This window comes from Lissotriton helveticus, chromosome 7 (genome assembly GCF_964261635.1).
Source record: "Lissotriton helveticus chromosome 7, aLisHel1.1, whole genome shotgun sequence".
Lineage (NCBI taxonomy): Eukaryota > Metazoa > Chordata > Amphibia > Caudata > Salamandridae > Lissotriton > Lissotriton helveticus.
In genome coordinates this window covers 1,772,398,724-1,772,419,846 of record NC_136068.1, presented here as the reverse complement: position 1 = coordinate 1,772,419,846, position 21,123 = coordinate 1,772,398,724, and the positions used below count along the sequence as shown (strand labels likewise).

The 21,123-nt window shown below is 44.9% G+C and overlaps 1 protein-coding gene across 2 annotated transcripts in view; it reads left to right on the top strand.

Annotated features, from left to right (window-relative positions):
* The first annotated feature begins 823 nt into the window (after positions 1-823).
* Positions 824-21,123, top strand: part of LOC144770757 (interferon-inducible GTPase 5-like) — a 38,828-nt gene continuing 18,528 nt past the window's right edge. The window contains exons 1-2 of one of the 2 annotated variants that reach the window (XM_078655502.1): positions 841-1,032; positions 18,362-18,404. The gene's annotated coding sequence lies outside the window, so the exon portion shown is untranslated. Of the gene's footprint in view, positions 1,033-18,361; positions 18,405-21,123 lie in introns of both variants that reach the window. The other variant, XM_078655503.1, reaches the window with a different exon arrangement.

Sequence of the window (21,123 nt, the reverse complement as noted above, 5' to 3'; positions counted from 1 at the left end):
TAATCCTACATCCTGCTAGGTCCACTGCCCCAACGTGCATTAAAATGCAACGTTTAACAGTGTCACATTGCTGTCCCCAATGAGTAATTTTTAATGGGCTTTGAAGATCACTCTTATTTATTTATTTTATGCGTTTTTATATAGCGCGGACTTTACCTGAAGGTGTCAAGAGCGCTTCACAATAGGAACAGTAATGATACATGAGGAGAAAATTACAAGTGAACAAATTACAAAAGCAAACGTTAAGTTACATGAGACAAAAGTGACAATTGTGAGCGAACAAAATACAAGAGGTAGCAAACGGTACATTACAGGAGGAAGAAGTGACATGTGTGCAAGTTACAAAGGCGTACAAAGTACAAGTATAATACTGCAATAAATGGCAGACACTCAAACACAAGAAGAAACGTTACGTAGGCAATGGTGGCACTTGTGCAAGTATCGAAAGAAAACAAAATGTAAGAGGTATTGTGTTACAAGAGAAAAGTGACGTGTGCATGTTACAAAAGAGTACCAAACAATTCAAAATATTGTATATAATATACTCTTCTAGAGTAAAACGCGTCCACGTGTTGAAGAAATGCACGTTTTAATATGTTACGGTTCTATATCCCACATTTACATGATGTTTTTGGTTGGCTCGAGTCGTGCCTGGGCACTCAGCGCCTAGCAGACCCGTGGCTCGGCTCTGCTGATCATTTTCTGGCTCGCTGCCTCGAGGTGGAAGGGGGAATTTCCCCGCAGCGGCAGTGCACGGACCCGCCCTCCTCCGGGGCAGGAAAACCCGCTCCACCCAAGACCGCACCCCAGGCGGAAGCCGCCGGCTGCTCTCAGAAAGTCACTCCGTTTACAGAAAGGCGCTGCTCGCACTCGGAGGAAACGAAACTGAAAGTGAGATTCACGGTACTTGGTTTCGAGCGGGTTTCCGTCAGTGACGTCAGCAGTCACACATTTAAGTGCTCTCCGAGTGTCTGCTCCCCAGAGTGCGCCTCTAGCTGCTGCCTGCCTCCGGAGAGACACCCCCCAGACCAGGTGAGCGAGGGGGACCTGGGGCGAGTCCACAAGTGAACCGCGAGAGCCCGTGGCTCGGCGCGCCCATGCACGAGCCGAGCCGTGACAATGTGTTCGTGTAAATCATACCACGATCGCCGCGTAAAACTGTGATAAAGTCTTCAGCGTTTACAAAATGCACTTCTTTAACATGTGAGGGGTTATTTAACCCGAGGTCACCCGTTTCCACCGCCCTGCGTCGAGGGCCATGTAATATGAGCGATAGAAATTCAACGTGAAGTTAGAAACATAATAAACATTCATGCCCGTCTCCGCCCTGACAATGCCACCAGTGAGCTGAAGTGCAAGAGAAGTAGGAGCCCCTCTTTTAACCATTAGTTACAACATATTTAAGAGAAATACTCAATGATTACAGTCAGTGTCTATAGTGTTTCTGTAGGTGCCAACTCGCAATATAGATGAAACGATTTCATAGTGTATTAAGAGGTTTTTTTGTACAATAGGGTTTTTTGTAAAGCACGCGTCCTGAATTCGCTTATTTGAAAGCGCTCTTTCATGGCGAAGAAAGCAGGCTCGGTGAAATAACACATTTGCTTAGGATCACACAATTTGGTGAAGCCGGGACTGATCTGGGGTTTTCTAGTTTCAGATTGTGTAATTCAAGCACTATTCAAATAGCACATTAACTCTTTGTCTCCCATTCTTGGCACCAGACGTTACACCAGGCGTGTCTCGTTTTGGGAGCAAGGGTTCACGAGGGCTCGCGATCAGCAAGAGCCAGGTATCTGCCTCGAGCTGTCAGTGGCTCGGCTCGAGATGAGCTGGAGCCAAGCATTTGCCTCGAGCCACCAGTGGCTCGGCTCGAGATGAGCCGGAGCCAGGCATCTGCCTTGACCTATCAGTGGCTTGGCTCGAGATGAACCAGAGCAAAGCATCTGCCTCGAGCCACCAGTGGCTCGGCTCGAGATGAACCAGAGCAAAGCATCTGCCTCGAGCCACCAGTGGCTCGGCTCGAGATGAGCTGGAGCAGAGGCGGCTCTAGGCTCATGGCAGCCCTGGGCAGGGAGCGTAGGTAGGGGGCCCTGGAAGAGGGGGTCCGGGTGGAATGCGGAGGTCAGTGAAGAGGGGGCGGGGGGGGGTCAGGGTGTTTGGAAGTGGAACAGAGCCAGAGGCCGCCAAATCCCTGCCAGGGGCCGCCGCGCAAATATGTATCCATCCTGTGAGGATTATTATATTAAGGATATATATTGGCGTGGTGGCCCCTGGGGTTTGGTGGCCCTGTGCAGGTGCACAGCTTGCACATGCCTAAGGCCGCCCCTGGCCGGAGCCAAGCATCTGCCTCGAGCCACCAGTGGCTCGGCTCGAGATGAGCCAAGCATCTGCCTCGAGCCACCCGTAAGTCGCCCGCTAAATCCCCCTAGTTCTTGCTCCCCCGGCCCCGTCACGTCTCTGTCTAATCTCAGCGCTTGGACGCCTCTGGGCAGCAACCGCGCTCAACAAATCGATAAATAAATAAATAAAAAATACATCAGGCTCTCACACGATGAGGCGGGCAGCGCTTGCTACAACAGCACCCCACAGCGAGGCGACGAGGTGACCCATCCATGGAGGGAGAGAGTCAGAGGGAGGGAGGGAGACAGAGTTACTAGTGAATGTGGGTCTGCAAAACTGCCCAGCAGCGCTGGCCGTGTTTGGGCGAAGTTTATTTAAAGCACATTATTGCTCAATGTGATTAGGGGATAAAAAGTAGTTTGTTGTGTCAGTGCTTAAGAGATTTCTTTTATTCTCTGCCATATGACTGCTGAGGAACAGCCCTCTCTGGCACTGAGTGAGGAAATACTCTTGGTGCATGTGTTAAAAGTCTGACAGGTGACTAAGCGTGCTGAATGAATGAAAGATTACTAGGGGGCCCATTAGGATGAAACCCCCCCCCGCCATATTAGGATGGCGGGGGGACCGCAGCGGAAGGTAACACCGCCAGCCAATTTATGATGGGCCAATGCTGTCACGGAAAGGCATGCAGAGAATCCCTGCGGGGGCCTTTGCGGGCCCCCAGGGACTCCGGGGGGTGTGGGGTGCACATGGGGGTACCATGGTACCCCCCACATTTCAAAGTGCAACATGGCAGGCACCGCGCGGTGGCTGTCATGTTGTGCTTTGAAATGCACGACGTGCATTTTTACCATTGCGGCGGGCTGCGCTTTCAGCACCGCCTGCCGCAATGGTAAAAATACATTGTGGCGGGCGCATCCTAATGCCACCATCGGGACCTCCGCCCTTATGGCGGGCGGTCCCTTTTTCCGATGGGATGGCGGGCGGACCAAGTCCGCCCGTCTTCCTAATGGGGGCCTAGGTCTTTCTAGATTCCAGTTGCTTCTAACCTCTGCGGTGCCAATGATTCCAGCAAGGAATTCATTTGAAAATGAGCATTTAGAGCCAATGCGATGCATGCCACCAGCATTACAATTAAGTTTCTTACTTTTCTCACTGTTAGAGGCTGTGACATGTAGTAAAGAAGAAACAACCATAGTCGCTCGGTTTAAGAGTAAACCTTTTCCATAATTAAATTGAGAGTTGCATCCAGAAAATTCTTTATTTGCTAGGAATTCAGATGTGACTTTTTGGCCGTGGTATTAAAACGAAGGTTGAGTAGCAAAATATTTGAGCCAGTAAATGGCATTTTTGAGCTGTGCTCTCCTACACCAGCCATCTAATTATGGACTTATGATATACATGGGCACTTTCACAATGTAAATGTGCCGCAACCACTGCCAAACAATTTGTAAACATCCATGTAGTTGACATTATTCCGCAACGCAAGACTAAATTGGGAATATGTTCGCTTGCCACAAAAGATAAAACTGAGAAATGAATGCACTGCAATGTGAAAATATGCATCATTTAAATCAGTGGTGGTCTTGAAGTCTCTCTCCTATCTCCTTCAATACAGGATCACTTCCTGAAGGGCTATCATTTAGAAGTGTACTGTCTTTACATAACGGTTTACTAGACAGAAGTCTATAAATGGAGACCGAGAGGGAGGGAGACAGAGATAGAGAGAGAGAGAGGGAGACGGGGAGGGAGGGAGACGGGGAGGGAGACAGGGAGTGAGGGAGACAGGGAGGGAGGGAGACGGAGGGAGACAGACGGAGGAAGGGGGAGACAGAGAGAGGGAGGGGGAGACAGAGAGAGGGAGGGGGAGACAGAGGGAGGGAGGGGGAGACAGTGGGGGGGAGAAGGAGGGGGAGGGAGACAGAGGGGGAGGGAGACAGAGGGGGAGGGAGACAGAGAGAGGGAGGGAGACAGCGGGTGAGAGAGAGAGAGAGGTGTGTGTGTGCGCGCCGGGTCAAACGGGTCAAACGGCTCAGTGGACGAAGGCGTCCGCTGCAGAGTGTCTCCCCCTTCCTCCGTCTGTCTCCCTCCGTCTCCCTCCCTCCCTGTCTCCCTCACTCCCTGTCTCCCTCCCCGTCTCCCTCCCTCCCCGTCTCCCTCTCTCTCTCTCTATCTCTGTCTCCCTCCCTCTCGGTCTCCATTTATAGACTTCTGTCTAGTAAACCGTTATGTAAAGACAGTACACTTCTAAATGATAGCCCTTCAGGAAGGTGTTCAACCTCATGGAAAGTTTTTATTTTGCTCTCCCCCACTGACCCCGCCCCCACCAGTGCGGCCCTCAGCCACAAACCACACTGTAAATTTGGCCCCCGAGAGAAAGTTTGTGAGTGCCCATGTCCTAGACGCTTTCGAAATATTTTTCAAAAGTGCATTTCATTGTTCAACTGCTGTAATCTGCACAAACATGGACAGACAGCGCCACCATGTGGTGACTTTCCTAAATAAGTGCTGGTGCCAAACATTTACCAACACCAAATGCCAAGGTTGGGTGGCATTGCATCCACCCTCCTTAATCCACTACCAGGCACTACCTGCCCCTTCTCCTCACTGTTGCCGCCGGTTCCTGTTTTCTCTCTTTGTGCTGGTTTTGTTGTACTTCTATTCAAGTTCAAAAACCAAGTTTATTTAGACTCCATAGTCCTTAAACACATAAAACAACATAAATACAATACATAACATTTTTTTGTTTTTTTAATTTTTTATATTTTTTTCATAAACTCAACATCTTAAAATTCATGATTTAAAATACTATACCATATTTTCAGGCCTAGTAGTTCACTTTACATAGCATAAGACAAGCCTTCCATTGCTAACTCTGGTCGGGTTTCATTTGATTTTATATAAACTAGCAGAGGACTAGCAGAGTTGGTTCATTCCTGAGGCGGAAGCCGGAAATGTAGCATAGCGGTACTCTTTTAAAAATTGTGTTTTTACTTCTTTTTTGGCACTGACCTGCATTATTGCCTTCCCACCGCAGCCGAATAGGTGCGGTCGGGGGGTTCTCCTCAGCCGCCATCTTAGGGGAGGATCTGAGTTGTCGGACTAGTTGCTCGGACCTCCCGCCCTCATTAGGATACAATGGCAGTACCCTCTCGGACGCACGCAGCGGGCGCGCCGATGGCTTGCCAAAGGCGCGCCAAAGGAAAGCCTGTCTGCGCCCGTCCGCGCCAGGACGGGCCTAGGGGCCGGTGCCCCTGCCCAAATGATCAATTATTCCTTGGAAGATTTAAGAACACTATATCAGGCTAAATTTTCGCTCTGTCCGATCACTCTTGACCATTTGAAACATCTCGATGTCTGCCGAGACCCCCCAAATACATTAGATTCCCTCCCCACTATTCCCTGCCAGGGCCGAGGTCCACTTCAACCTCAGTTACTAACTTAAAACTCCATATCTCTTATCTTAATACCCGCTCTTTGGTCAAGCACCAATTGGATATTTTTCTGTTTCTCCTCGCTGACAAACCTGATGTTTTATTTTATTACCGAAACATGGCTTAATACTGACTCCTCCCCGGACATCCTGGCAGCCCTTCCAGAGTCATATTATATCTTACATGCCGACCGGGCTCCAGGAAAGACGGGAGGTGGAGTAGCAGCAATTATTAAGAAAGACCATGTCTTTACTTCTATGTCCGCCTTGAATCTCCCTGCAGCAGAGAACCTAATCATCAAACTTGAATCTAAGGTTGGTCCACTAATTTGCGTTTTAATCTACAGACCCCCTCAATATATGTCCTCATTCCCTCTCTCCCTGTGTGAACAACTAGCCACTGTGGTCACAGACTATACGAAAATTCTCCTACTCGGAGATCTTAATTACTGGTGTAATGATGAGCAAGGTGGCCCTCATGCCACTGAACTCATGGAACTTCTCTCTGGTCTCATTTTTTGCCACCACGTTACTTCTGCTACGCACGATAAAGGACATATTCTCGATCAGGTGTGGAGTAATAATCTCACCATCTCTACCCCCACCATATGCCCCTGCATATGGTCTGATCATTTTATGATCTAATTTACTATCTCTATTGCGATTGATAGTAAACCCCCGACAATGGAAGGAGGCCTCATCAGAAAATGGAGCACTCTTGACAAACAAGACTTTTTGGGCAGCTTAGCGAGCTCCATTCCAGCCGACAACATGGACCTTGAGCAGGCCGAAATGAATATTTCTCATTGGCTGCTAGCAGCGAGCAATACACATGCCCCTTTGAAAAAATGTAAAACCGCCCGCCGTCCGGAAGCCCAGAAGTGGTTTTCTCATGACTTAAGGGCAAAAAAACTAGATATCCGCCAAAAGGAATGAAAATGGAGGAGAGACTATGATCCACACGCAAAATCCCTCTATAGCCGCCCGTACAGCTTATAAGCAAGCCATCACCCAAGCCAAGGCCTCGTATTTTTCGAACATGATTATTAATTCCGAAAACAAGTCCAAGGACATTTTTGCCATTGTTAATAAGTTGTCAAACATGGAGAGAGTTCTTCTAAAACCGACTGTTACCCAAAACCTGTGTAACTCTCTAAATCAATATTTCCTTGATAAAATCTAATTGATTAAAGCTAGTATCTTAGTTACTGCCCCTATACAGAACACCCCCCAGAGATTTCCAGTTATCATTCCTTCGATCAGTTTCCACCTCTTAATGCAGACTCCCTACAAGCCCTTTTAACAAGGGTGAAATCCGGTTCCCCCAGGGACTGCTGTCCTCCTTATATTTTAAAGGAAATCTTTTCGGCCCTCTCTGTTCCTATTCCGACCTTTCTCAATGCCTCACTATCACAGGGCATGGTCCCCAAAGCCTTTAAAGAGGCAGTAGTCGTACCCCTCCTAAAAGAAACGGGTGCGGATTCTTCAATCCTTTCTAATTATAGGACAATTTCTCTCCCCCCTTACCTGGCCAAAATCCTTGAAGCCCATGTAACCACCCATCTCTCTAATTTTATTGAACACTCTCTAACCACCTGGATCCTCATCAAGCGGGGTTTCAGCCTGCTCATTCCACCGAGTCTGTTATCACCGCTGTCATGGATTCTCTTCGCGACATTGCAGACAAGGGAATGTAAATGTAAATGTACAGGAATTTATATAGCGCAAATCACCGAGCGGTTTCTGAGCGCTTGCTTAGGGAACCCGTCCTGGTATTCCCCTGTGAGATAACCCCGGCAGGGTATCCGCAAGGTGAAAGCCAGGCATCCCGCCGCGAGGGGCCGTTGTGGAGATTAAGCAAGCTATTGCCCAGAGTCGCAGAGTGTGAACCCGTGAATCGAGTAGGCACCGGAGCGAGAATTGTCGAGTCCATGGACATTTTAGGACTCAAGACCCTGCCGAGCCGGGAATTGAACCCTGGTCCCGGGATGACCTCTGCTTCCAGGTCTGCCTCCTCTAACCAGTGAGCCACACTTCTCCACGGGAATACCTCAGGCTCTGGTTTTATTGGATCTCTCGACCGCGTTCGACACGGTAGATCATGCCATCTTATTGGACCGTGTCGAACAGGCCGGTATCCGTAACTCAGTCTACAGCTGGATTAGGTCCTTCCTTAGTGACCACACTCAAGCGGTCCGTCTTGCTCCCATCACTGCTCCTAAACTCCGGACCACCTGTGGGGTTCCTCAGGGTTCTTTGTTGTCCCCTCTTTTGTTCAACCTGTATCTGGTTCCTTTGATCCAGTCACTGGAAAAGTTCAAGGCCGTCACATTCAACTATGCAGACGACCTTCAACTTATTTTTACAATAGACAACTCTCCCGATTCTATCAGGGAATTCCAGGACACCATGCTGCATATTCGTTATTGGATGGATTCTAATCATTTAAAATTGAACCCCGGCAAGACCGAATTAATCCTTAACGGCAAAAGCCAAATATTTTGCGGCCCACACTATTGGCCCCCTGAATTTGGTCCCCCGCCCACCCCCTCTATCTCGGTAAAGAGCCTGGGAGTAGTCATCAATAGGGATCTGTCACTGAAGACCCAAGTAGGCACAGTGGTATCTTCCTGCTTTTACCAGCTCCGCAGGATCAAGAAAATTAGTCGGATGCTAACCCAGTCAGCTTTGATCCAGGTGGTGTTTCGTTAGTACTATCACACCTGAATTAGGCCAATTCCATCTACCTGGGCCTCCCTCTTTATCTCAGCAAACGCCTTCAACTGGTGCAGAATCAAGCAGCCAGATTCATCCACCGGCAGCCTCGTTGGCAATCAGCCAGGCCCCTGCTAAAACAACTCCATTGGCTCCCTTTTTCTCAACGAGTAGAATTCAAAACGGTATGTATCGTTTTCAAATCTCTTCATGCTCGTAGTTCCCAATTCACTAATACTCTCCTGCCCAGGTACACCCACACCCGTAATCTTCGATCCGCCAATCTTCATCTTTTGGTTACACCCACTTTCAAACTGCAACGTCAGGGAGGACGCAGGTTTGCGACCCTTGCCTCCAGACTCTGGAATTCCCTTCCTTTGGGGATCCGCTCCTGCACCGACCTCTTAATGTTCAGGAAACAGATAAAGACCTGGCTTTTCCCCTTGGCCTAGGTATAAACCCATTGTCCATCTGGGTTCCTGCTAGTCAGCGCCATGAAACCCCTGGGTGTACGTTCGCTATATAAAAGGCTAATAACATAACATAAACTCCCCCCCAGGCATTAGCAATTAATACATCAATTTACAAATCTAAATTAACTTCCTTAAACCTTCTATTCCTCCTTAGCTGTTAATGTGTTTTTCTCTCGCTCGCATGCGGTCAATATCTGAAGAGGAAAAATAAGTGGCGGTCCCTAAACGGGAATGCTAGTGAGCATCACCGGCTCAAATTAAGAACTTTGGGGAGAACAACATATTGCTTACAGGTCTGCCATGCATTGCACTTTGCATCAAAATCATTTCATTTAAATGAATGCTCGGCATTAATATATCGATGCAACTATAATGATATGATGCCTTTTTCTCTCCTTACTTAATTTTATTTTTTGAGTTTTATCTAGCGGAAACTTGACCCGAAAGCATTGGAGCGCTGTACATGGACTCCAATTAGAGGAGGGAAAACAAAACGTGAAGTAGAGAATCCTACAATAAAGAGTGTACATGGGTTAAATATCATTGGCAAAAGGTATATGCATCATTTACATGAGGTATAGGCGAGGTGGGACGGCAGGAGTCCAGTATCATGTACAAGAGGTATATGCATCATTTACATGAGGTATAGACGAGGTGGGAAGGAAGGAGTCAAACATAGTTTACATGTGTTAAATAAGTATCATTTCCATGAGGTGTATGCATCATTTACATGAGGTATAGGAGAAGGGAAGGATGGAGTCAAACATAGGCCTTTTCAGTGAATTGTACATACAACATTTGAAAGAGGTATCAGAATAATATTGATTTAATGCAAGTAAATCATATAAAAGAGCTAGATATAAGTAGGGGGATATTTTAATGCGGTAGGAGTATGGGTGTACAGTAGTAGGTAGGGGTGGGTAAAGCCGGGGGGTGGGGTGGGGTGCTAGTAGGGGTCAGGGTGAGCAGTGAAATAGATGGACGAGGTGATTTGAAACAGAATTTAGGAAGATAAGTTTGGGAAGTTGTTGAGAAGAGACTACTAAAAATAATCCTGAAGTGAAGGTAGGCTTGGTTGTCACTTAGTTCCTTAGGGAGGGTGTGCCATATTGTGGGGGCATTCCCCTAGAAGGATCGAATGAGGGATTTGGTTTCCTTGAACTTGGGAGGCAGGAGAAGAAGTGTTGGAGCTTTGTAGTTTTTTTTTTGCCCCTCCTTTGTGAGTTGGTTAGCTAGGTAGGTTGTGTTTGCAGAGTACAATACAATAATACAATAATTAATTTGTAGAGCGCACTACATACACGCAAGGGTTCCAAGGCGCTGAGGGGGAGGGGGGGGCGGGGGTGCTGTTGCTACTGGTCAAACAGCCAGGTCTTGAGTTGTCTCCTGAAAGTTAGAAGGTCTTCGGTTTGTCGTAGGATGAGGGGGAGGGTGTTCCAGGTTGTGGCAGCGCGGTGGGAGAAGGATCTGCCTCCGGCTGTGGTTCTACGGATGCGTGGGACGGTGGCCAGGGAGAGGTCTGCGGAGCGGAGTTTCCTGTTGGGTGCGTAGAAGGAGAGTCGACTGTTGAGGTATGCTGGGCCGGTATTGTGGAGTGCCTTGTGTGCGTGGATCAGGAGCTTGAAGGAGATTCTTTTGTCAACAGGGAGCCAGTGCAGGTTCCTGAGGTGGAGGGGTGATGTGGTCGCGGCGCGCGACGTCGAGGATCAGACGTGCCGAGGCATTCTGGATTCTTTGCAGTCTGTTGATGAGCTTGGTCGGGGCACCGGCGTAGAGGGCGTTTCCGTAGTCCAGTCTGCTGCTGACTAGGGCCTGGGTGACTGTTTTCCTTGTGTCTGTCGGGATCCATCTGTAGATCTTGCGGATCATACGGAGGGTGTTGAAGCAGGTGGAGGAGACAGCGTTGACTTGTTTGGTCATGATGAGTTTCAAGTCGAGGATGACTCCCAGATTGCGTGCGTGGTTGGTGGGTGCAGGGGGTGTCCCCAGTGACGCGGGCCACCAGGAGTCGTCCCATGCTGAGGGGTTGGGCCCGAGGATGAGGATCTCCGTCTTGTCTGTGTTCAGTTTAAGGTGGCTGTCCTCCATCCATTCGGCGACGGCCTTCATTCCCTGGTGGAGGTTGGATTTGGCGGTACGAGGGTCCTTGGTGAGGGAGAGGATCAGTTGTGTGTCGTCGGAGTAGGAGATTATGTTGAGGTCGTGATGTCGGGCAATGCGTTTGAGGGGCCCCATGTAGACATTGAACAGCGGTGGGCTGAGGGAGGAGCCCTGCGGGACGCCGCAGATGATCTTGGAGGCTTCGGATCGGAACGGGGGAAGCGGACTCTCTGAGTAGAGGGCTTCATGTGTTATGCAAGCACTTTTGAATATACTTAGTTTCCTCCCTTACCTGGGATTGGACTTTGATGAGGGCTGTACTTGGTCTACCTGTACTAAAAATAGGATAATGTGCTTTACCCAAGCTGTTGGTACTGCTTCCTCGCTTGCCATGTCCGTCGGCAAATAACCCATTGCGCCAATATTAGAGATCTATACACGGAAATGCTTCCCAATTTTGACATATGGAATGGGTATTTGGGAATATACGGATGCCCTTGCAATGCAGTCGGAAGAGAATAGATTCTGTCACCGGTTACTAGGTGTCCCTACCTCTACCCCGCATTTTTCATTGTATTTGGAGTTAGGCTTGGGATATGTTCAAGACACTATTCATGCCACACCCGTGGCTCTCTGGTGTTCTATTTGATATAAGAAACCAAACTTAATCAGGCAGTCATTAGAGAATATTTATCTTGTGATCATGATTCGGCCATCCCGTGGTTGAAGTATATCAAAGAGTGTTTCTCGGTGCTGGGATGGGCCGCCTGTTTGAGCACCCTGAGACAATTGTGTAGAAAGACAGAAACTGGGTCAAGGACTTTTTTTTTTAAAGCATAAACCAGGTACTAGAGTCTATGCCCCCAGAATCTGGGACAACGTATCATTATCTATCAGGGCAGCTCCAATTTAGAAGAGTCGAAGGCTCACCTCTTTCACATCACAATTCATTAACAGTCCACAAACCATATACCTCTCCTATCATGCCACTTTATGCTTGACTTTTGACCCTATGTAGCGCTCTGCTGCACTTTTGCTATATTCGTGCACAAGAAATACTGTACGTGTGTGTGTGTGTGTGTGTGTATATATATATATATATATATATATATATATGTATATATATTTATATATATCACGTTGCAAAATTGGTAATGATGCACGCTCAGAAGGAAAGATTCCAATCACCACGGTATCAAAAAATAAATAAAATAAACCTTGGTGATTGGAATCTTTCCTTCTGAGTGTGCATAATTACCAATTTGGCAACGTGAAATTACGTACCGACTTGGGGCTCCTGCCGGCTTTTTATTTTTTTATTTTTTTGCAGCGTTTTATATAGCGCGAACTAGACCCGAACCGAATCAGGTATCAGAGCGCTTTACATAGCACCAGTTACGTTACATGAGAACACACTTTCATTTTTTAGGCACGGGGAGATTAAGTGATTTGCCCAGAATGACAGGAGGTTTTTTGGCGTCGTTACCGAGGCTCGAACCCAGATCCCCAGGTCCGAGGTTGAGCGCCTTAGCCGTTAGGCCAACTCCTCTCCCCTTTGTGCACCACCTGGCGTTGGGATGGATCTCGGAAGGATGTCATGGGCCTTTCGGCCTCTGGCCCCCGTAAGCTGGGGAGAGAAACCCCCTCCAAGCCTTGGTTCAACGCAGAGTTGAGGGATCTCAAACACTCATGTAAGGTCTTGGAGAGAATATGGAGGGCCAGCGGCTATTGTCCTATGGCCAAACAGGCTCTTAGGGACAAACAGAAACTGTATTATTCAGCCATCACCGTGGCAAAAAGCACCTATTTTGCTGTGGGCATTGATAGGGCTAACAATAATGCGAAGGAAATCTTTGCTATTGTGCAGAGCTTTGTGGCGCCGGTTGCACAGGAGATAGTGGCCACGCCCTCAGTCATCTGGGCAAATACTCTGTCCAATCATTTTAGGGAGAAAATCAGGGATATCCAAGACTCTTTTCCAAAAAACCTGACGCCTCCCTGGCCCCAGCGGCTGCTTAGTGTGGCGAAGGACCCAGATCATTCCTTCTCGGCCTTTTGCCCCATTGACCTATTGGCCTCTCGCAAAATCCTTGGGGCGTTGAAATCTGGTTCCCCCAACGATCCTTGCGCGGCTGTTGGCTGACCTAGCCGATACGGTTAATCTGGAAGTTAACATTCTGATCAACCAGTCGCTTCGCGAGGCACACGTCCCGCTTGCTTGGAAGCAGGCCCTCTTACTTAAGAAGCCCACCCTTGACCCCTCGCTTCCCGGTAATTACAGACCCATTTCGCTTTTGCCTAGTTTGGCCAAGGTCTATGAAAAGGTGGTCACCTTGCAGCTAACCAACTATGTGACGATGTCGGGCGCGCTACATCCTGCGCAATCGGGGTTCCAGGCCGCCCATAGCACAGAGTCGGCACTGTTGGAGGTGGCTGAGTCTATCAGGGACTGTTTGGATGCCGGCGGGAGAGCAGCTCTGGTGATGCTGGATCTCTCGGCGGCATTCGATACGGTTCCCCACTCCCTCCTCCTGGATAGACTTACTGACATCGGCATTGCGGGTTCGGCGTGGAGCTGGCTGCAATCCTTTTTGGAGGATAGGTCACGGCAAGTCTGGCTCCCTCCGTTTGCCTCGTCCCCCTCCCCTCTCTCCACTGGTGTCCCGCAGGGCTCCTCCCTTAGCCCCCTTTTGTTTAACATCTTTGTGACTCCCCTGGTCTATCTGGCGGAGTCACTGGGGGCTAGGGTGATGGCCTATGCGGATGACATGCAGTTATTGTTTACCTGGAGAAGGGGCGAGGACTCGGTCAACACAGCTCAGCGCTGTCTCTCCGCGGTGTTTCGCTGGTTGGCCAATGCACAACTTAAGTGCAATGAGGAAAAGTCGGATGTGCTCCTGTTTGGAGCTTTTCCTGCGGGTTTCCGAACCAGACTGTGGCCCACTGACTTTCCACCTCCCCAATCAGACAAGGGCCTTGCAAAAAACTTGGGTGTCTGGTTCGAGGAAAATTTGAATTTTGCGACACATGTCAAAAAACTTACAGGGACCTGTTTTGGCATACTTAAAACCCTGTGCAAATTCCTCCCCCTTCTGCCAGATGAGGCTAAAGAAACTGTAGTCCGGGCATTGATCCTCTCCCGGCTGGATTACTCCAACGCGCTTTTAGTGGGATGTGCAGGCTATCTGCTAAAAAAATTACAGGTAGTTCAAAATGCGGCTGCGCGTCTCCTTCGGGGTCTTTCTTCCAGGCAGAGCATGCGGGTCCTTCTCCGCCACCTTCATTGGCTCCCTGTTGAGGCCCGTTTGAAATTTAAAATGCTGGTGATTATCCATCGGGCCTTGTATGGATTGGGCCCACTTTATCTACAGAAGCGCTTTTCTTTCTATATTCCTTCCAGGACTTTGCGGTCCTCGGACCAACTTCTTATTCAGAACCCGCGCTTTTTACGCCAGAGGCTAGGGGGCTGCTCTTTCACCCGTAAGGCTGGTTTAGCTTGGAATGAGCTTCCTCTTGCTCTCAGGAGGATTGCGGATCTGGCTGTCTTCAAAAAGAATCTAAAAACACTACTATTCTAAGCCTATCTTTTTTTTTTTTTTTTTTTTAGAGGCTCTTCCTGTTTAGCTGGTGGTGAGGGTTTAGGGTAGCAGTGCCGGGATACTCTGAGTAGCTGAGCGCTTTAGAAATGCAGTGTAGCATAACATAACATAACATAACATAAGGACCACAATATGAGAAGTTTATATTTTTATATATATATCTAGAAACTTATGTCCGTGTTTGGAAGGTGATTTCAGTATACGCGGAGTGGAGATATATATGTGTGTGTGTGTGTATTATATATGTGTGAATGTGTGTGTATATATATGTGTGTGTGTGTGTGTGTGTATATATGTGTGTGTGTGTGTGTGTGTATGTGTGTATATATATATATATATATATATATATATATTATATATATATATATATGTGTGTGTATATACTCTTTGCGCAATTTCCAGTGAAAAGGTGCTTAATTCCTCCTCTGGCAGCAACCCGGTCTTGATCACATGATGCACTGAGAAACCAACGAGTTTAAATGCAGAGTGTCTACACATGCTCCTCCCAACTAAGCATCAACATATAAGACACATTGTCAGCCGCGAGATTAGAAGATCTTCAGTCGCATTCTTTTCCATCAGTAATACAACATGGAAAAAACGTCCTTAAGAAAAAGGGCTATTTACATATGTTTATATATAAAAATAAAAGTAAATGCCATAATTAAAGACAACAAATAAAGGGCAAGTGCCCATATTAATTCTGTAATCGACAGATCCATAATATATGCTGGGTTGAGCAAATGTGCAAACAAGTGCAATCAATACGTGCAAAAGTGCTATTAAAATTAAAAATTAGATCAGAGATACATTTACTAAAATATCTCAGGAGCGGATGCCTATACCATCATAAAGTGCAAATGCAATTTCACAAATTAAAAAAACATTATATCAACAATCCCTAATAAACCCCGGATAGTAAATAGGGTACATAGTAGTAATCCTGGTTGAAAGAAACATAGAAAAAGACAAGGAATATATGTCTTAATGCATGTGATAATGGATATCGTACCCAATATTAATTCCTCATCAAAAAAGGCTCAAATCATCATTCAAATTTCTAAAGTGCCACAGTCAAACATATGTCCAATAAATAGCCACCAAGAACCCAAAAACCACATCTCCACCAGATAAAAAAACAGCAAGACCAGAAACTCTAGAAAAACTAGTTAAAAATCTGATAAAAACATGATAAAAAGGAGCCTGATAAAATTCATTGAACCATAATTAGATTAAAAAAATTCATATATTAACTAGCAGCGATGGAAGTCAGAAATGAAAGTAGTTATTAATGAGGGAACAAGCCTGCCCCTCAACAGGAAAGAAAGTCAATGCTGAGATGCAAATGAGCAATATAAATATTATAAAAATATTCATAAAAATATTCATAAAAAATTATTCAAATCCTCCCCTGTGTTGAGACTATTCGGAATCTTCGTGTCAAGAAGAGAATGTAATGGCTCTCCAATTGCCTAAGTTTACGCTCCCTATTACCACCTCTCTTGGAACCCGGGACAGCGTCAATCACAAAATAACTCAAATCCTTGAGGTTATTTTGGTGGACTAATTTAAAATGACGCGCCACTGGGTAGCTGGGATCAGAGTTGACAATTGCACTTAGGTGTTGTAAGATGCGATTGTAAACCTGGAGCTTAGTGCTCCCAATGTATTGCAAATTGCAAGTACATCTCAAAACATAAACAGTGTGATCCGTTTTGCAGGTAAACAAACCTCGAATCTTGGTAGCTTCTTGACAGAAGGCATCATGGTACTCCCTAGTGTTACTGCCAAACTTACAGGCTCTGCAAGTGCTGCATTTAAAGAAGCCTGTACAGTTGGAGAGCCAATTAGTAGTTTTCACGACTTCAGGACTGGTCTTCACTAGAGCATCCCTCTTAGAGGGTGCCCTCCAAAAAGTAACACAAGGGACCTCGCTCAAAAGTGGTGCCAGAGTAATATCAGTCTTAAGGATAGGCCAGTTAGATTTGCGGATATTGCAAATCTTTCTCTCCTGACTATTGAAAGTAGTAATCAATCTAACCGTTATTTCCTCTTTCATTGGAACCACCTCGCCCGTAAAGGGTGTAGTTTCAATATTATTCATTTGTGGCGAGGTCTTAGAGGTTAAACGCATTTTCTTCATAGCATTCCTGAGATCAATTTCTCTGTAACCACGATTCAAAAATCTTTGGAATGAGTCACTCAAACATAATTCCAAATCATTCTCATTGCTGCAAATACATTGAATTCTTAAAAACTCCCCATAGGGGATGCTTTTAATTAAATAGCGGGGATGGGCACTAGAAGCATGGAGAGTTGAATTGCCGGCTGTGCTCTTCCTATGAAGTTTAGTGGGAATGTTATAAAAAATATATACTTCCACATCCAGAAATTCAACCCTCTCTTTGCTGATGGTAGCCGGGAATTCTAGATTGAGCATATTGTTGCTGATGTGCTTCACAAATTGCTCTGCAGATTCTTTAGATCCTTGCCAAATTAAAAACACATCATCAATAAAACGCTAACATTGGATGATTCCAGTGCCTTGGTTTCCAGCCGCACCCGAGACGCGACCCAGGACATGCTCCTCCCACCAGCCTATGTGTAAACACGCATAGCTGGGGGAGAAGCATGCACCCATGGCCACGCCCCGTAGCTGCTGTTAAATATATATGTATATATATATATATTCACTGAAAGAAACCAGTTACAGGGACGTTATAATTAGGCTGTCATTTCACTCGTACAAATCCCGAGAAATTCAGCATTTATAGTTAGCTAAGCTAACTATAACTCACACCCCCTCTAGGACCTCATATATTACATCACTCATGGCATGGTCAGTGACATCACTGATGACATCACCCACAGAATCTCTGACTCACCCACTCACACCCCAATATAATCTTTCATACACCCACTCCAACTTCCACACTAACATTCTCAAAACCATTGACACACCCATACCCGTACTTACACACCCACTCACTGATTCATAGGACTACACACATATCCACTCAGTTACCCATACTCATACATCAACTCACTCACTAATATACCCATTGATATACCCACTCATACAGCCACTCCCACACTTTCAGTCACTCCTAGAGCTACTCACACGGTGCAGAGCAGGAATATCGACGTATAAATATTGAGGGACATAAATATCGCTGCAAAAATATTGTGGGAAAGAAATATCGACAACAGAAATATCGTGGACAAGAATATCGACTGACAGGTAAGTAATATCTATTTCAAAAACATCAATGTCTTACATATAGTTTACAAAAATATAGTTGACAAAAATATCAAATTAATAATAATGTTATGTATTTCAGTGTTTTTAATGAGAATTGCTTGTCATGTTATTATATGTTTTAAAATTTTAGTAGTTATTAATTTATTTTAAGTTTAATTTTGTGTTTTTAGTTCCGTAGCAGGTTGTGGGTTTATAGGGGAATAGGGTGGGAACTAATTTAATTATATAGATTTAAATTATAAGTTATAATAGTAAATATATTTTTTTCAATTTGAATTTAGCGTTTTTAGTTCCGTTGTGGGTTTATAGGGGAAAAGGTTGGGAAGTAATTTAATTATATAAAATGTATTGAATAATTAATGTGTTAATTGATTAATTGTAGTTTAATAATTAGTTAATTAATTTCAATTAATAATTGTTAATTGTTTAATTTTAGGTGTGTGTTATGGTGTTTATATGTGTACATGGTGTGATGGGTGGTAAGTAATACATTTTTTAATGATTAATTATTACATATTCATAAATTAATTTCCATTAATTAGTAATTATTAATTGTAATTGTGTAATAAGTTTTAGGTGTGTTTTGTGGTGTTTATATGTGTAAATGGTGTGATGGGAGGTAAGTAATACATTTTTTATTGATTCAATATTAAATATTTATAAATTAATTTTAGTTAATTAGTAATTAATTGAAATTGTGTAATTAATGTTGTGGTAGGTAGGAAAGCTTTATTCGATTTTAGCAAAATTTTAAAATCATAAAAGCAGCAACACAAAAAATAATCAATGCATAATGTGCATAGAAAAGCAAAGCATGTCACATATATATCGTTACGTTTAAGGACTAACTATAGGTACAGTAAATTTAAGAACACATTAAACTTTTCCTTTTTCTGAATACACTTTTTAGAAAACCGGCCATAGTGGCCACACACAATTCATCATGTAATAATTGAAGATACAGTAAAGCTGGGCGGCACTGGTTCCATGTTCCGCTATTTTTCAGAAGAGGTTTAATCCATCGGGCTCTCTCTTTACAGTAAAATCCACAAAAGCAAATCACATGAAGGGTTGATTGTTCGGCCACCCCATCACATGGGCACTTACAAAGCATTTTGGTCCAATCATTAGTTTTTGGAAATGAAACAAGGCGAAAGAAGATATCGAATCTAAACCTTGTAAGTAAAAACCTATCAAATCCCTTGGTGCACCAACTCAAGTAGGGTTGCATGTTAACAGATACTAGCGACATTTGGTGCCGCACAACCGAGCCCTTATTGAGCTCAACCCCGAGCCGCACGGATTCCAGATGGTACCAGCAATTATTCTTTAGATCTTTCCTCGTGATCTTACATAGCCCCTCTGGTGCGGTAAAGAACTCTGGTTTCCCCATATCTTGGCAAAACTTTTGAATAGAGGATACCATGCTATTTTGTTTGATTTATCAAGGGCCATAACATCGCGGGTAATCTCTCTGTTCAGCTCCAAGTCAACTGCAGTCCAAACCCTATGCCAAAGTAACAGTGGTTGCATCGCTATCAGATCACTGATATGACGAACACCCAGCTCAACGTGACAATTATACACAGATAAACTGAAAGGTACAGCTAAAATAAACCTTAAAAAAGCATTTTCTACTGTTTGTATTTCCCTGGTGTCTTGGATGCCCCAGACACCAGCACCATATATGGCCGTACTAACACATTTGGCCATATATATTTTAAGTAAAATTTCAGGGGGTCTTTTGCCCATCTTTCGCGAAAAGGCCATAAGTGCTGCAGTCGCTTTTTTAAAGGACAAAGTCCTGCTCCTAATGGCCGGACCCCAATGCCCCCCACCTTCAAGAACTACTCCTAAGTACGAAAAGGATTTGGTTGCCTGCACTTTCTCCCCGCCCGCAAACAACTTACAGGTTTTGGATTTACCCGTGGCGCACGTCATCACGAAAGTCTTTTGCACATTCAGTTTCAGACCCCTAGAGTTCATGAAATTAATATAGGCATCTAGGGCTGTCTGCAGACCTCTCTCTGTCCTGGCCATGATGACGGCATCATCCGCATATAATAGGGACACCACTTGTTTAAAATTAATTCTAGGTGAGTCAATAACTTTAGACACCAAGACATCCTCTAAGTTAAAAAGAAGAGGCGCGAGAACGCACCCTTGCCTCACTCCACGCTTCACGTGGAAGGGCTTGGTGCACTCTCCTCCCGTTCCAAATCTCACCCTGGCCCTTGCCCCAGCATAAAGTTGCCTTAAAAAAGAAATTATGGCCTCCTCCTCTTTAAGTTCCTCCAACACCTTCCACAAACGATCATGCTTAACGCAATCGGAAGCAGCACTCAGGTCAACGAATGCTGCATCAATTAATGTTGTGTTTGTGGATATTATAGTGTTAATTGATGTGTAATTAATGATTTTTTATTCTCTTTGTTAATAATAATATATTTAATTTTATATATTAATTATGTTAATATTAGAAATTACATTTAATAAAAATTATTTTTATTGTTGTGGGATCCAGCACTTTCTCTACTGTTGCACTCACGGGAGTGGGAATAGTAATTTTTACACCTACGCTATCCAGCGCTTTCCCTACTGTTGCACTCACTAGAGTGGGAATAGTAATTTTTACCCCTACACTATCCAACGCGTTCCCTGCTGTTGCACTCACTAGAGTGGGAATAGTCATTTTTACCCCTACACTATCCAACGCGTTCCCTGCTGTTGCACTCACTGGAGTGGGAATAGTAAGTTTTACCCCTATGCTAGCTAGCGCTTTCCCTACTGTTGCACTCGGTGGATTTGGAATAGTAATTTTTATGCGTACGCTATCCATCGCTTTCCAAACTGTTGCAGTCACTGGAGTGGAAATAGTTATTTTTACCCCTCCGCTATCCAACGCTTTCCCTACTGTTGCACTCACTGGAGTGGGAATAGTAATTTTTACCCCCTCGCTATCCAACATTTCCACTACTATTGTGTTTATTTTGTTATTAAATGTATGTTTTTTTAAATAGTTTAATGTGTTAATTAAATATAGAATATTTTATTTAATTTTAAAATATTTATACATGTTTATATTTTATTTTTATATAATTTAAAAAGTTTATAAATTAAAGATAATTGTTAATAAAATGTATTTAAGTAAATATATGTATATGTACACTTTTGTTTGTGTTTATATTTATGAAATTA